The sequence below is a fragment of the Monodelphis domestica genome, chromosome 1 (genome assembly GCF_027887165.1).
Source record: "Monodelphis domestica isolate mMonDom1 chromosome 1, mMonDom1.pri, whole genome shotgun sequence".
NCBI lineage: Eukaryota > Metazoa > Chordata > Mammalia > Didelphimorphia > Didelphidae > Monodelphis > Monodelphis domestica.
In genome coordinates this window covers 372608986-372624210 of record NC_077227.1, presented here as the reverse complement: position 1 = coordinate 372624210, position 15225 = coordinate 372608986, and the positions used below count along the sequence as shown (strand labels likewise).

General features: G+C 33.0%; 1 protein-coding gene across 6 annotated transcripts in view; it reads right to left on the bottom strand.

Moving 5' to 3' along the window:
• Positions 1–15225, bottom strand: part of TENM2 (teneurin transmembrane protein 2) — a 1380893-nt gene that overhangs the window by 901688 nt on the left and 463980 nt on the right. The gene's annotated exons all lie outside the window — the stretch shown is intronic.

Below are 15225 nucleotides of genomic sequence, written 5' to 3'. Positions count from 1 at the left end.
GCACTGGAAAGAAGCAGCCAATGTTGATTCATATACTTTGTCTTTTGCACCCTGAAAATTGTTCACATTTTACTATCAGAGGACAATTTGGTTGAATTGAGTAGGAGAGGGAGGGATATAGAGGGAGAATAGGGAAGAAAAATATTTAGACTGGCTGAACATCATTCTCTAAAAAGCTCCTATAGAAAAAAGCTGGTTCAAACTACTTAATCACAGAGACAGGAAGTCAAGAAAGTGACTTAATATCCTCCTGTCTGGAATTGATCATGACAAGGCAATTTAATAAAAATGAAAGAAAATAAAAACAGTTATCCCAAGCTGCTAATTCTGCTAATTATATTCTTCTGAATATTTTCTTCTGGGGGATGACATATTTTTGTATTTGTTCTAATTTCTTTCTTAGATGAGAAAAATATTGAATTACAGCTTTTTTTTTTTTGCAGGTGTAGGGATAGGCAAGAGAAGGGAAGTGAAGTTCATTTTCTCCATCAGAGCTAATATGCCAAGTTTACCCTTCAGCCAATAATTTGTGCTCAACTCCCTCATTAAATTGATTTTATGAGCTTGCTCCTGATTGACATCTTTTAGAAAAGAGTATTTTGAAAATAAAAGCTAGTTTTTGGATTGGTAGCTACTTTTTAAATTTACTTCCACAGTCTTTTTACTGATGATATTGAATGTAATTGTTTAAATGCTGTATGAATTATTAGAATAAGCTTGCTAATTCTGTTTTCCATCAGTTAAAGCATGTATGAATAAGTTATAAAAACAGAAGTCCCCAAAATTCCATTTAAAAAGATCCTAAATTTCCCCTTTCTTCCTTACACACCTTCTTGACACCCTGAATCATGATATCTTAAGACTTAGAAGGGCCCTAAAGCATCTTACCCCTAATCCATGTCCACACAAGAATTCTCTCTTCAGTATCACACACAAATAGTGTTTGAACTTTTTTTTGAAGACCTTTCGTAAGAGTTAATTCACTAGCAGCCAGTTCTAATGATATGAATAATGAATTATTCATATGAATAATATGAATTATATGAAAGACATATAAACAAGATAGAAACAAAGGCAGGTAAAATAAGGAAAAGAAAAAAAAACTGTGGCACAGTCTAATACATACTGTGTCAGTAGCAATAAAGCTTAGAATGAATTTACACTAATGAGAAAAAGTAAAGATAACAAAAAGGTAGGTTGTTTAAGAAATTATGGAGAAAAAGATGATCAATGAAAAGGAAAAGAAAATAGAAGCATCAGTATCAATGGGACAATGATGATGTACAGTAGAGAGAAGAAATAACTATTCAATTCTTATTTTTCATCTGCTTTTCTGCTCCAATGAGGAATAATTTTTGGAGTGGAAAGAACAGAACAAAAATACTTAATAGGGAGCTGAAAAACAAGATAAATACAGGAATAGTAAGATATCACTTAACTTCTCTTGATGTGATTAATTCATCATGTCCACATGAACTATATCTCAAGGTATTCAAAGAATTACTCATTCATTGTAGTTGTTGAGTAATTAAATAAATGAAATGGTAATCTTTGAAAGACAGAACAAGAGTGGTGTGGTACGATTAGAAAAAAAATTCCAATATTTAGAGTTTCAAAAACTAGAAGAGAATAAATTGGAAAACTGAAAATTGGAGGTCAGTGATATTGATTTTGATTTCTAGGAAAATTCTAGAATGTATCATTAAAGAAATTGCGACAAAAGATTAGAAAAGGAAACAATGACTACAGTGAATCAACATGACTTTAGCAGGAAAAGGTTATGCCATATTCACATTGTTACCATTTTTGACAGTTATTAGACTTGCAGATAAGGAGAATGCTATAGATTATTTTTTCTCAGATTCTAACAAAGCAGATGAAATATGTCTTACATGGTAGTGTAGATTCAAAAGTGAATCCACATAATTCTAGAATCAGAATTAAATGAATAGACATACTCAAAAAGTAGTCATTAATGGTTCAATGGAAATCAACGGAAAGGGGTTTCAACTGGTATGACAAGCATTAACTGTTGTTGACTCTGTTTTGTTTTAATTCTTTTTTAAGCAGTGATTTTGATAAGAGCTTAGATGGTATGCTTATTAAATCTGTATGTGACACAAAGCTAGCAAGGACAGTTAAAATACTAGATGGTACAGAGTCCTAAAAACTTAAGTTAGAATGTTGAACTGATCCTAAGATGAAAAATGTCATGAGTCTGTCTTCATAAATACAAAATGATGTATTATGGTGGGACAGCTATTGCCTAAAACAACAATAGAAAAGGATTTTAATGAAGTTCAGTCAGTATGAGGCATATATAATGTACAGTAACCAACAAAATTTAATCCCTTTCTGTATTAAAAGAATCGTAGAGGGCAAGATAAAGGAGGTGGTGATACCACTGTACTATGCCCTATTTAGGCTACACCTGTTAATTTCTGGGAATGTCATTTAAAAAGTGACACTGCTGCATTGAAGAGTATTCAAAGAAATATAATTAGGATAATGAACGACCTCCATCACATATACCATATGAAGACTGCTTGAAAGAATTGAAGGTTTGGAAAGGGGGAGAATGCGGTATAAACATATAAAGTTGTATTAGAGACTATGGATTTGACTTATTCTGCTTGTTCCTGGAGGGAAGACCTAGGAGCAATAGGTGGAACTTTCAGAGAAGTTTCAGTTTTAAGTCTGACGTAAAACTTCCTAACAATTAGAGGAGTCCAAAAGTGAAGTAGGCTACCTTAGAAGGGAATAGGGTTTTCTCATTATTAAAGGTCTCTGAGTAAAGGCTACATCACTACTTGTCCTTGAGTGAATTCTTGTTTAGGTATACATGGGTGCCATCTAAGCTCCCTTTCTACTTTAAGAGTCTTTTAATAGATAAGTTCTCTTCTGTTTATAATTCTATTGCAACAATGGAATTTTTATAGTGCTCTAAGGTTAGGAAAATGCAAGAATTTACAATGTCTCATTTGACTCTTACAACCCTGTAATATTTTTATAGGTATTATCATACTATTTTACATGATAATTAAGTATAAAAGGTAGGATTTGAACCTAGCTAAATTGTGGTATGGTACTAATCTGATCCATCTAAATTCTTAAATTTCTGTGTACAGTTACCTATTTTCCTTCTTTTTATATTTTCTTACTGCAAATTACTTCTAGAGTAAACACAGATGCTGGGGATCAGGTAACCATTTTTCTTCTATCTTTGAAACAATGACTGTCTGATTTCTTGAGGTACCATCCTAGAACCACTGGTAGGTTTATCTTATACTCCGATTTTAGGCAAAATATACTTGGCTTTACAATATATGAACTAACCATTATTTGCACTAAATTTTTCATGCTTCAGTCACTAACTACTTGTTGTTTCATAATATCAAGAAATCTCAAACCACTGACTTGAAATAATAGCCAGACTCCAAGGCTCAGAGTGTTCAATTTGATCTCAAATCTGTGAAATTAAAATGTCTTTCCATCTCAATCATAATTCTCAATTTTGAATTATAATAATGGATCATAACCACTCAAGATCATGGTTTTTTCTTTTTATTATTTTTTTTAGGATTTTTAAGGATTGAAGGCTATACAACAAATTATTCTACTTAAAACAAATACCAGCATTTATATATTAAAATAAAATAATCCTTGAAAGTTATTCCCATGTTAGAGGGGGGAGGCATATACTCATTCATTCAAATAATGTTGTCATTCTAACAAGGAAAATGTTCTACATGATTACCATATGAAATTTATCTCAGATTGCTTACTATTTCAGGAATGGGCTAGGAGTGGGTGAGAGGAAGGGAGGAAGAGAATTTGGAACTCAAAAATTTTAAAAATGAACATGAAAAATAAAAACAAATAATGTCATTACTGTAAAAATTTCTGGAAAACCATATAGATAAATGAAATTTAGTAGCCACCAAAAAAAAAAAAACCCAAACAGCCTTAAAATCACACCAACTCTCCCTCTTCTAAAAACATTTTTGCCTGCCTCCATTTTTTGAATATAGCTAGGCAAGGCTCTATGTCTCCATTACTGCTTGTGCCAATACAACATAAACACAGAAGGTTATAAGAATATGAAGTGAAGAGGTTATGGATTGTATGACCAGGAAAAAGAATAGTTAGGTCAAACCATATCTGGAATGCACTGGGAATTTCATCATTCCTTTGTGTACTACCTACCTGTTCTATGTGCCATAAGGAGATACCATTATTTTAATTAGCTTAATGCTGTAAGTGCTAATTAAGCCAGACCTGTTTATATGGAAGTCTTTGTGAAGAAACTCCCTCTATCAATGAAAGTCTGCACCTAAGATGTAATTTTCAGACACAGAGAGTGACTGAGGATACTGACTTTCGTGACTTGTTTAGGAGTCACAGAAAGACTAAATGTCAGAGTAGGTACATGAATCTAGTACTTTAACTCCATCCATACATTAAGCAATGCCAATTAACTAATAGTTAAGGTTTCTGAGCACTAGAGCTCTCCAAGAAGAGTCTTGGCTCCTGTTTGTTAGAAGTACTTTAAAGAGGGTTGGTTATTCAAGAGGTAAGGACATTTGCTCTCTAAGGTTCAAAGTTCTGGTTCTAAGATCCTATGACCCTACTGCCCCTTTGGAAGTTGAAACTATTCTATTGATCACTACCCATTTCCTCTCTGCTCTACACTGGGATCTTATCCATATGAGATGTATAAGAGGGAAGCTCCTGCACACAAAGACTTTATTGTTTTCCCCCTGAAACATTAATTATTAAAGAACACTCTATATTAGCAGAGTCGTATTCTTGTTTTAATAGTAATTGCATCGGCTTGATTTGGGGGGCAATATCTCTTTATGGCTTGTGATTTTTATCTTACTGCATGCAGAATTACCTATTTTGTAAAAAAAAAATACCTATTGCTGGGACACCACTGTGTTTATGATTACTTACCTCATCCAATCAAAGGCCCCATAGATAGAGAAAGTTATAAGAATGTTTAATACATAATTTACTCGATTCTCTTTTCACCAGGTGCCTTGCAGGCTGGCTTAGCAGATGTGAAGCTCCTTTCATCATGTGATTTGCAATTCTGTCCTTGGTTTGTAATAAATTAACAACCCAGAATAAAGTACTGCATTCTCAACACAGATTTTTTAATATGAGCAATTTTTCCCTTGAACTAAATCTAGCCTTTAAAAAATGCTTAACGCAATGATTTTAAATCAATTTTTTGCTGTCAATGATCTTCAAGAATATATCAATACCCTAGAAACTAATTTATATGAAAACAAATCTTATATGAAACTAATATTAAGAACATTTGAGTATAATTTAGAGTTCTTTATGTTTTTTTTTCTTTTCTTAAAATTAAAAAAAAATCTTGAAGTAGTAAGTTTCTGAGGAAATCCACTTTAAGAAAAGTTAAGACTGATCTTAGTAAAATACAGAGCTGGGTTTGGAACTCAGTCTATAGTTTGTTTCTTTCTTTATTTTTTGCTTGTTTGTTGCATGGCTATAACATATTACCTTTCCATGTCATTATGTGTATGTCAATAAGGGTGGGAGTTGAACTATTTAAATACTTAGCTGGTAACTTTTTATGGTCTTTATAGCAGACCTGTCCATTCAATAAACTCTTAAAGGCACCAATTCTATACTAGCGCTTGGAGACAAAAAGGCTAAAAATAAAAAAGAAGAAGCTATTGCTATCCTGAAATTGCTTATCGAGTCACAGGCATATTTGAGTGGCATTTTGATATAGTGGATAAAGAGAGATTTCATACTCAGAAAGATCCAATAGTCTGAGTTTGGGCAAGTCTATAAAAGAATAAATCTCAGAGGAGATAATGAACTGATTTTTTTCAGTGAGAGATCTCTGAACTAATGAAATCAGATGTCAACTCCCTATCCCAATGCTATTCACACAGCCACAAACATAAACATACCCTATATCCATGTACACAATCATCATATATGCTATGCATACATATATATGGTGAAACACACAAACAACATGCATATATTGTGTTTAGATAAAAAGGATTAATCATTGTTGTGATGCTACACCAATACATTCCTAAAGGTGATTTAATTTTAATTCTTGCCCCAATTTGCCCTGCATAGTCCACTTATTAGTTCATGACTGGACAAATAATAAAGTGAAATAACTCAAATAGGCCAAAACTAGGGTTTCCTTTCAAATCTCATAACCTTGACGTCTGTTCTGGCCAAGGCTCATATAAATTACTTGATGTGATATTACAGCCCAAAAGTCAGGTGACTTGGGGTTTTGTCAATCCAACATACGTAAGGAATTGAAAAATTCACAACTGTGTTGAAAATTATACTTCCTTTGAGACCCTGGGGGGAATATATATATATATATATATGCATAGAATAAATTCAATAAAAAGGGTAGGTAGGAAGGAAGAGTACTAAGAGTTGAGGGGATCAGGAAAGGCTTCATTTAGAAGGTAGTGCCTGAGGTACATGTGGAAAGGAGAGATTTTGAAATAGGGAGAAAGTATATATCTGGCATTGGGACAGTCAGTGCAAAGGTGCAAAGATAGGCAATGAAGTATCATGGGGAAAGAATTAGGGGCATTTTGGTTGGACTGTAGAATGTTTTCCATTCCCATTACACCATCACAGTCTAGACCTTCATAAAGGTTAAAAAAACGTTGTGGTAAACTATTTATTAATCTACCTGCTTTCATTTTTCTTTTTATTCCAGTTTATCCTGAATTCTATAACCAGATCAAGTTTTCCTAAAATGCTAATTTGATCATGTTTTTTGATTTAATCAAAAGCTTTTAATGAGTCAAAAATGTTTATTGGATAAAACCTAAACTTTAGATATGATCAAGCTTAAATCTTATAGCTTAAATTAATTCTTTCAAAGTTTCCCATTATCTGGGCTAAACTTAAATTTCATGGATAGCATAGAGTTTAGATTCAGAAAAGATCTCAGTGTTCATTTTAGTACAAGAATTTTTAAGTTTTTTGTGTGTCATAGACTCTTTAGGAAGCCTGGTAAAGCCAATGGGTTCCCTTCTCATAAATATTTTAAAGTATATAATATAAAATGAAGAGGATCACTAAGGAAATCAACTATAGTGAAAAACAATGATCAAAATAAAAATTTTTGAAAAGTTCATAAAACCAAGCTTAAGCATCCCTGATCTAGAAAACTTTATCACTTTATATACATGGGGAAATTGAGGTGCAGAAAGTAAAAAGGACTTGACCAAAGTCTAAACCTGCCTCCTAGGCATGCTAGCTTATTCACTGACTCCTGACTTCATCAAGCTTATAAACAACTTAATGCACAGGATTTTTTTCTGTTACAAAGCTCTTACTCCTTCCTATCTGACCAAATTATATTCCTATTTTGAAGACTAACTCAACCCTTATTTTTCTCTATACCATTCTCAACCAATTACAAAATGGCTTGATGAATAATTGCTTGACTTGGAGTACTGACAACTTGGATTCAAATCCTATATTAGATTTTTAACTGTTTATGACCTTGAGTATTTAAATGACTTAACATTTTTTCACTTGATTTTCATCTATTATAAAATGGAGATAATAATGCCAGGGGGCTCCCATTTCACAGAGTGATGGTGAAGATCAGATGGCATGATGTCAAATGAGATAATGTATAGAAAGTGCTTTGCAAACTTTAAATAAAGTCAATTATTCTCATTCAAGTCAACACCAATCTCTCCTTCCTCTGAACACTTATGGTATTTATGACCTAGAATACCGCTTATTCTGACACTGGTCATTTACTGGCTTAAACTATTAATTATTTCTCATATGCAACTTTTGTTTTTCTCACTAAGAATGTAAGTAGAGAACTCAACCGACACTTCTTTGAATCTCCCATGGCAGCTACCGCATGGTTAACCACTAAACAGGTATTCAATAGACCTTTATGAAATTGGTTTTAATTAAGGAAAGTTTAAAAAGAGTAAAGATAAAGATAAATTGAAGTTCACACATTACGAATCTCACAAATAATTTTTGTGTACTGATTTGTTGTGTAAATAGAAAAATATTGTTCCTTAACCAGAGGCCAAGTTACAGTCTAAAAATCAAGCAGTACTAAATTAAAAGATCATATCTGAGAACACTTTTTTTAGTCACATTGCAAAAATAAAACAGAAAGTATCACTTTATGTACATTGTGCAAGACCACCAAATGATTCCTTTCCAAATAAATTTATCTTAATACTTTTTCAGTTCCTTTTAAAGTTATCATTTTCATGATAATATATGTATAGCATAAAATATAATATGGAGAAAGAAATTTGCCACAAACTTCCTCTGGCTCCTAGCTCTCATTAATTATAAGTTCATACTCTCCTTGCTCTGATATTTGATATCAACTGGAAGGTCCATTAACATATCTCTTCCTGTAATATCACTATTTCGCTAGAATAGCTAAACTTCCATGAAGTTGCCTCCTAGCATACTGCTTCCAAATGTAGAACTTCAATTCCTTCAGCTCCTTTGAATAAGAAATATTGTTGTATTTAAATTAATAATGTTTTAAAGGCAAAGATTATCTTTGTAGTTTTAAAAAATCCCAACAACATATTACCAACACAGAGTCACAGCCTTTCTAAGAATAGATCACTCACAATAGTTACCAAAATATTTTACTCACCACTTTGCAGAGGAGTTGTCTCTATTCATCAGTTTCTGACTTTTATTCATTCGAATCCTTAGCTCTACCAACTCTGTATCACTCTCATGTGGTATTTGGAGCTTTCATAAATCATTGAATTTCCCTGATCTACCCTTAGTTTTATTACCTTCCATTTATCTGCAATAAACTCCATAAACCACTTATCTGATCAAAACTGAACATAATTACTACCCAGTCATTTCCCTCCTCTTTAAAAGGCTTCCTTCCTAAAGGCCCCAGGGTTTCCTTGATCAGCTGATGTAGCTAAACCTGGTAAGGATATTTTTCCTATGTCCATTTCCTAATTCTTCCTTAAAGTCCATCTGGCTAATCTGACATGCATCTAGCTTGATGCAAATGTTTTTGATCAGGAATTTCTGGACTTGGTTTTAGAAAATCTCAGTGAGTCTCCAGTTATTTCTTGGGATGTTGTGAATTACAAAAAAAGCAATCCTGAAAACTCCAAATCAAAAAGCACCTTTAAAGCAAAAATCATTTTCATTCTTTTTCTTTTTTAAAAAATTCCATATACTTTTAGGAGTGTACTGGCCATCAAGAAAAGCAGAACAATGTGATGATCCACAACCTGCCTAAATATATCATTTTAGAAAGTTGCCTGAGGCTCAGAGAACTTATACACCTTGCCAAAAGCCACACAGTGTCAAAGGCTGAGTATGAAACAGTTTCCTGAATTCAAATTATATCACTCTAGCTACTGTGCCATAATGCCTCCCTATGACATCTATCAAATCCAAACTAGAAGTAGGCATCATTGTCCAAAATGGGTTTAATTTTGTCTTAATTATTCCTTTCAGACTGGCTCCTTTCATCTACTCTCTTTTTCATTCATGTATTCCCCAAGTTATTCATGGAGATGAGTTCTCCACATATGGCTTCACAACCTCACATTTGAAGTCTCAAGCAATGTTCTCCATTACTGAATTAAGAGAATGCCTGGAGTGGGAATGGGGAGGAAATCAATGGAAGAAGCTCGTCTTTGTTCTGACAACAGCTACTCAAAATTAAATCACAAGTAGCTTTTTTTTCTCATATGTTTAAACAGGCTCATCTTCACCATGTCCACAAATCTATTAGTTCATTTCTCCCTTCCACTTACTGCGTCCTAGTTTCAGAACAGACAATTGAAAAGTCTTATTACTTCTCAAACATTCTTCTCAAGACCTTTAAGAGTTTGATATTATTGTCTGTGTAGGTTTATCTTAATAAGATTGTATGGGGAAAAAAAAAAACCTTACACTATCAACTTCATTATCTTTAACTCTTTTTCACTGTTACATTTGATTCATAGCATGCCTTTCTTACCCATTACATAAATTTAATTTGCTTCTCGAAAAAAAATACCAGAATGAAAAAATAATGACTAATGGGTAGGAATGTTATACTTTTTTGGCTTTTGGGGTCTCTAATTATGCTTTGACAAAGCTTTTAACCCTGTTTCCCTTTGCTAGCCTCCTGAAGCAAAGCCCTGATATCAGGAATTCAGCAGCTTAAAACCAAATGATTATCCACCAAACTCCAACTCTCCCTGAAGGCCTGGAGATTACACATGTAACAGAATCATCCTACCCTTGCCAACAGTAAGGCTTAGGCCTTTATTTTACTTATTGTAACTACTGAATATGCCCCTTGCTTCAGAGCCTCAGGGAGCAATTATAAACATGATAAAAAAAACAACCATAATAGAGGGAGAACACCCTCTAAAATCTTACATTTTAATTTATAAACTAGAATATCTACAAAAGAAAAAAAGATGTATTCTCTCACATATCTACATTTTCCCAAATAATCCAATAATGCAATAATTTCTTATTTCAGCTGAAACTCATTCTAAAACTTTCATGTGGACAAATTCAGAAAATAACTGGTAACTGCTTTTTCAATGATAAAGTGCTACATTTGCTCTTATACTAGTATAAACTGCATTTTTAAACATTATGAAAATCATTCTCTGAACTTCCTTCAATATCTCTTCCTAACCCTGCCCACAAGAAAGCTGACTTTTCACTCTTTTACTTTGCTTTTTCCATTCACCTTCCAAAGCATCTTCATTTTGTTCCAATGGCTTTCTGTAACTTATTCATACACTGATAAAGTTTTTTCTTTCATCAAATTTAAAATTAAAAACCCCTACAACCTATATACTATTTGAAATTAATAATTTAAAATGGTCATTTTTATATTGTAGAATATTTAGGACAATTAAACTTAAAAAATAAAACTAGAGTATATAAATATATATTCTAATACTAGTATAAGATATATGTCTAAAAGAGTAAACACCCATTTCACTATTTCTCTCTTATTTTAAGCTTTACTCTTTCCCTATTTCATTCTTTGGTCAGTATGACATTCATTTTATGAAAAATTATGGATTCTTGATCATGTCTAGAAAGTATATGATGATTTTTTAAGTCATAACTAAGCAGGCATGGCAAGTATAATACATGTTTGGCAATATAAAATTACAAGTAAATTTATTTAATATAACTTATCACAAGTAATAAGGCTAAACAAATTTCTCTTGTAGTTATTCTAGAAGATACTATCTTCCCAATAACCTTGGTTAGAAGGCTACAGAATGATTTTAGGAATACATGCCTAAAGGTTATAAATGAGTGGAACCTGGCTAGGGAAGCTAGATTAAACTGGGTACAGCTAAAATGGGACCCAAGGGAAAACAATAACCTACCTCCAGGGTTTGCTCATCTAGATGGACAACATATATCAAGTACTGATGAAGTGTTCAATGCCACACTGAAAAGAGAGGCACATGAGAGGATATGCCAAACTGACTCACAATCAAATGACTCATTAAGAATAGACAGATTGCCAAAGGTATTATACAGTCAATTTTGTTCAGAATATCACTTGGCTTTTAAAATGATTTTGTGAAAGATGGTAGAATTAACACAACCTTTATATTTTCTATCTCAAAGTGCAAAGTAAGAATTTACAAATTCCCAAGTCACTGGCAATGAATGAATATAAATATTTTCCATATTTAGCATTCGTGGAGAAAGAAGAAAAGTAAGGCAATTTCATCCTAAATCTTAAGAGACATTGCAAGTATCCCATAGCCATGGAACTTTACTCTCTCTGGACTTCCATTACAGCAACTGTAACTAAAACTATGCTATAAAACTCAAGGACACATATCAGTCCCCAAGGTGAAGAAATTGCCTAAGGGATTCAGAGTACACAGAGCAGTATGTGCTATCTCACATTTTTAAGGATGCAATTAGTTACTATTGTGTATTATTGGGTGTCCCATTTTCTCAGGTGATATGGAGGGCACTGAGGAGGACATATTTTAAATGGGATGGTTAGCAAGTGGGGGAAAAAAGTGTTCTAATTTGACTGACCCTGGAAAATCCAACTTGCACAAGATCCATTTTCACCAGAGCAAAGATGGTCCAACTGCTTTCAGGTCTCATTTTCATTTCTAACAAAACTATCATTAACTTACATAACCTTAAACAACTTAATATTCTATGAGAGTATTTTAAAAGGGAAAACTAGGCAAGCGATCTTCAATTGTATAGCTCTGAGCCTGATTTGGTGCAAGCCTGGCTTAAGTGACAAAAATCCCAAATGTTGATGAGTCTACAAAGAGAGCCCAGAGCAACAAACCAAAGGTCAGTATATCTATGTACTCAGTGTAAAAGGGATGGATGAATGGTTCATTGGTCTTTTCAGTCATGGCATTGCTACAGAAATCCAAATAAGAAGGCTAGCCTTGGCAAGTAGTAGAATTTATTTAGTCGTTTGAAAGAACTGATGAACATAAGACAGATGAGTTGGGGTGCTAGGTTATGAAATGAGTAAACTTTTAAAAATATGCTTTGTGATATAACTAGCTACCAAGTAAAGGAAAGGAAGAAGAGAAAATTCTAAATAAAATCAATGAACGATTCTATGAAATTTCATGTACCCTCAGATGCAACAAGTAGGCTTATATACAAAATCCCAGATCAAGAAACGTCTTACTTTATCATATCTTCTCAAAACCTAAAACCATATTGGAGAGAATCTCCCTTGAAGTATAGAATCTTCTGACTTCCTCTTCAAGAGGAGCATACCTAAAAGGTTTATTGATTTGGTTGTGAAGGACATGGGGTTTATTATGTAGGAAGCCATTGCTGGGCACAAGTGTGAGAAATTAATGATGGCTTTGTAAGTGTCCATGCTGCGGTGTGGAACCAGTGGGGCAACTGTCAATCTATATGATAATACATTCCCAAACTTCATAAAGTCAGTGATGTGAAAAAGCATTGATTTCTTTTTGAGCTAAACAGAATTTGTCAAAGAGAAAGAGCAAGGAGTTTACTGAAGTTAACACTTCGGCTTGCAGGGTAGTAATTTCTTATCTTAGTAAATATTTTATCACCTCATGTGTAAAATCCCTTGTTTTCATTTCTGGGGGAAAATGAGTATCCTCAACATATACATTACTAATAATATTGATAATCCTGCCTCTAATTGATCTTGAGTTCTGAATTCTTCCTACTTGAGAAACTCTCCTCACACACATGTATATAGCTTTTTCTTTCCCAGTATATTTATCCTTATACAAGGAGAATGGGTATGACAACTGGAGTCCCATGAAAAAAAAATTAGACTTCAGATATAGAGATTGCTTTTCTGTCAGCATGGGGGAATTAGCATAGGACTTTCTGGAATTAAAAACTTTTAAAATGTAAATTCTTGACCCATGTAAAAAAAAGGGAATAAGAAAACACCTCTAGTCTACTCATTCTTTTGACATAATTCATTAGCAAATTCTTTTCATCCATAACAGTTCCTGGTAAATCCAAAGCAAGCATTTTCTGCCTGTATACTTGCTTCACTGGGCAAATCCCATTATTAGCACCATGTCTAGCAATGCAGCTGATTTAAAATAATTATGACTAAAATGGGGCAGGGAGTCTTAAAATGTTTATGAATAATGAGATTAACATATACATATGTCCTAAAGACTTTAAAAGTATAGGCAACATATTTGTTTGATGATCTTATTTTGTTAAAAAATATTTAAAGTTTCTTTACTTGCAAGTGGTTTTCTTTATTGAGCAAATCAAATCAATTTTTTTGATCACATCTGTCACTTTAAAGTTGGAAAAGATCATCAGTAAATGCATTTAGTTTTTTATTTTATACAAAAACTTCTAAAAGTAATTTCCTATTGAATAAGCACCTTAAAGTGCTAAATGTGCCAAGTATCACAATTTTTTAAATTCCAAAATTACGTCCTAGGAAGTCAAGTGTGGTATTTTACTTGAGAGGAAACCTTGATTAGCTACATGAGTTGCACGGTGACATGAGTAAGATACATCTCTTTCCCCTTTCTCTGGAATAAATTATTTCAGAATTAAACAAAAATTTAAATGAAATGTGGTGACTTTTCTTTAAATGCATGTAACTTACCCCGAAAATGATGTATTTTCAGCACAGTTTGGATTCTGAATGATGTTTAAGCTCTGCATTGCCATTCACGACAAGCTGTCACACTACAAATTTCTTTTTTTAATATATGAAAATACTTATGGCTGTTCTAGCAGAAGTCTTAAAGTGTTTTGTATAAACATTCTTAACTGATCTATTTGTAAACCTTTTTAACGGCAATTTTCTTTCCAAATATACAATTCACTCATAACAAATCATATAGCATTTGATGTTTTCCTCAAAAATCAACTTGGCCTAATGCAATTTATCTTTTAATTTTTTTGAAACCTAAAAACAGTTAAGCGTCTCAAAGTAATATACAATAAGGACCTTATCTCTTTAATGACTTGTTCAGGCTTTACCCATACTTACCGCTTAATGATCAGAAGCATTTAATTTTCAACAAAGCTTTCAAAGTTTCATTAAAACCCACCTACAAAGCTGATGGATAAGTGATAGTGATTGTGATCGAAAACATGTGGCATATTATTAACCTAAATAGGTGCCAAGGCAAAAAGTAAACATGTCAGAGAATACTTTTTTGAAGGGAAGTTTCTTCCTATTTGTCATTATTAAACTTCAGAGCATCTGCTACAAGTTTGATCTTCAATACGGATATGAGGCATTGCTGTCTGGAAATGAAAGTATAAGATAAGGTGGTATTCTTAAGAGATCTTCATGAGGAAAATAACCCAGGTTGCCATTTAGGGGGGGAATCAATACAAAGACCTAGAAACTCAGGGAGAAAGGACATTTTTAGGTATAGGTCATAGTTTATCAAGTTGCCTTCTTTGCAATGTAATTTACTTGCTAATAAGATCAACAGACTATACCTGAATACTGTGTTATCATCAAAATGTGATTTTAAAATACTCTTCTCATTTCTGGTATAGTTTAGGATTCCTCCCCATTCCCCTCTCACCCCCCAAGGTAGATGGACAAAGTCAATTTAAAGGAAAATGAATGAATTTCTTCTGAAATACCAAATAAATAAATGAATAAAAAATAAATAACTCTATACCACACAGTATTTGGAACATTAAAATGCATTTAAGAAAAAG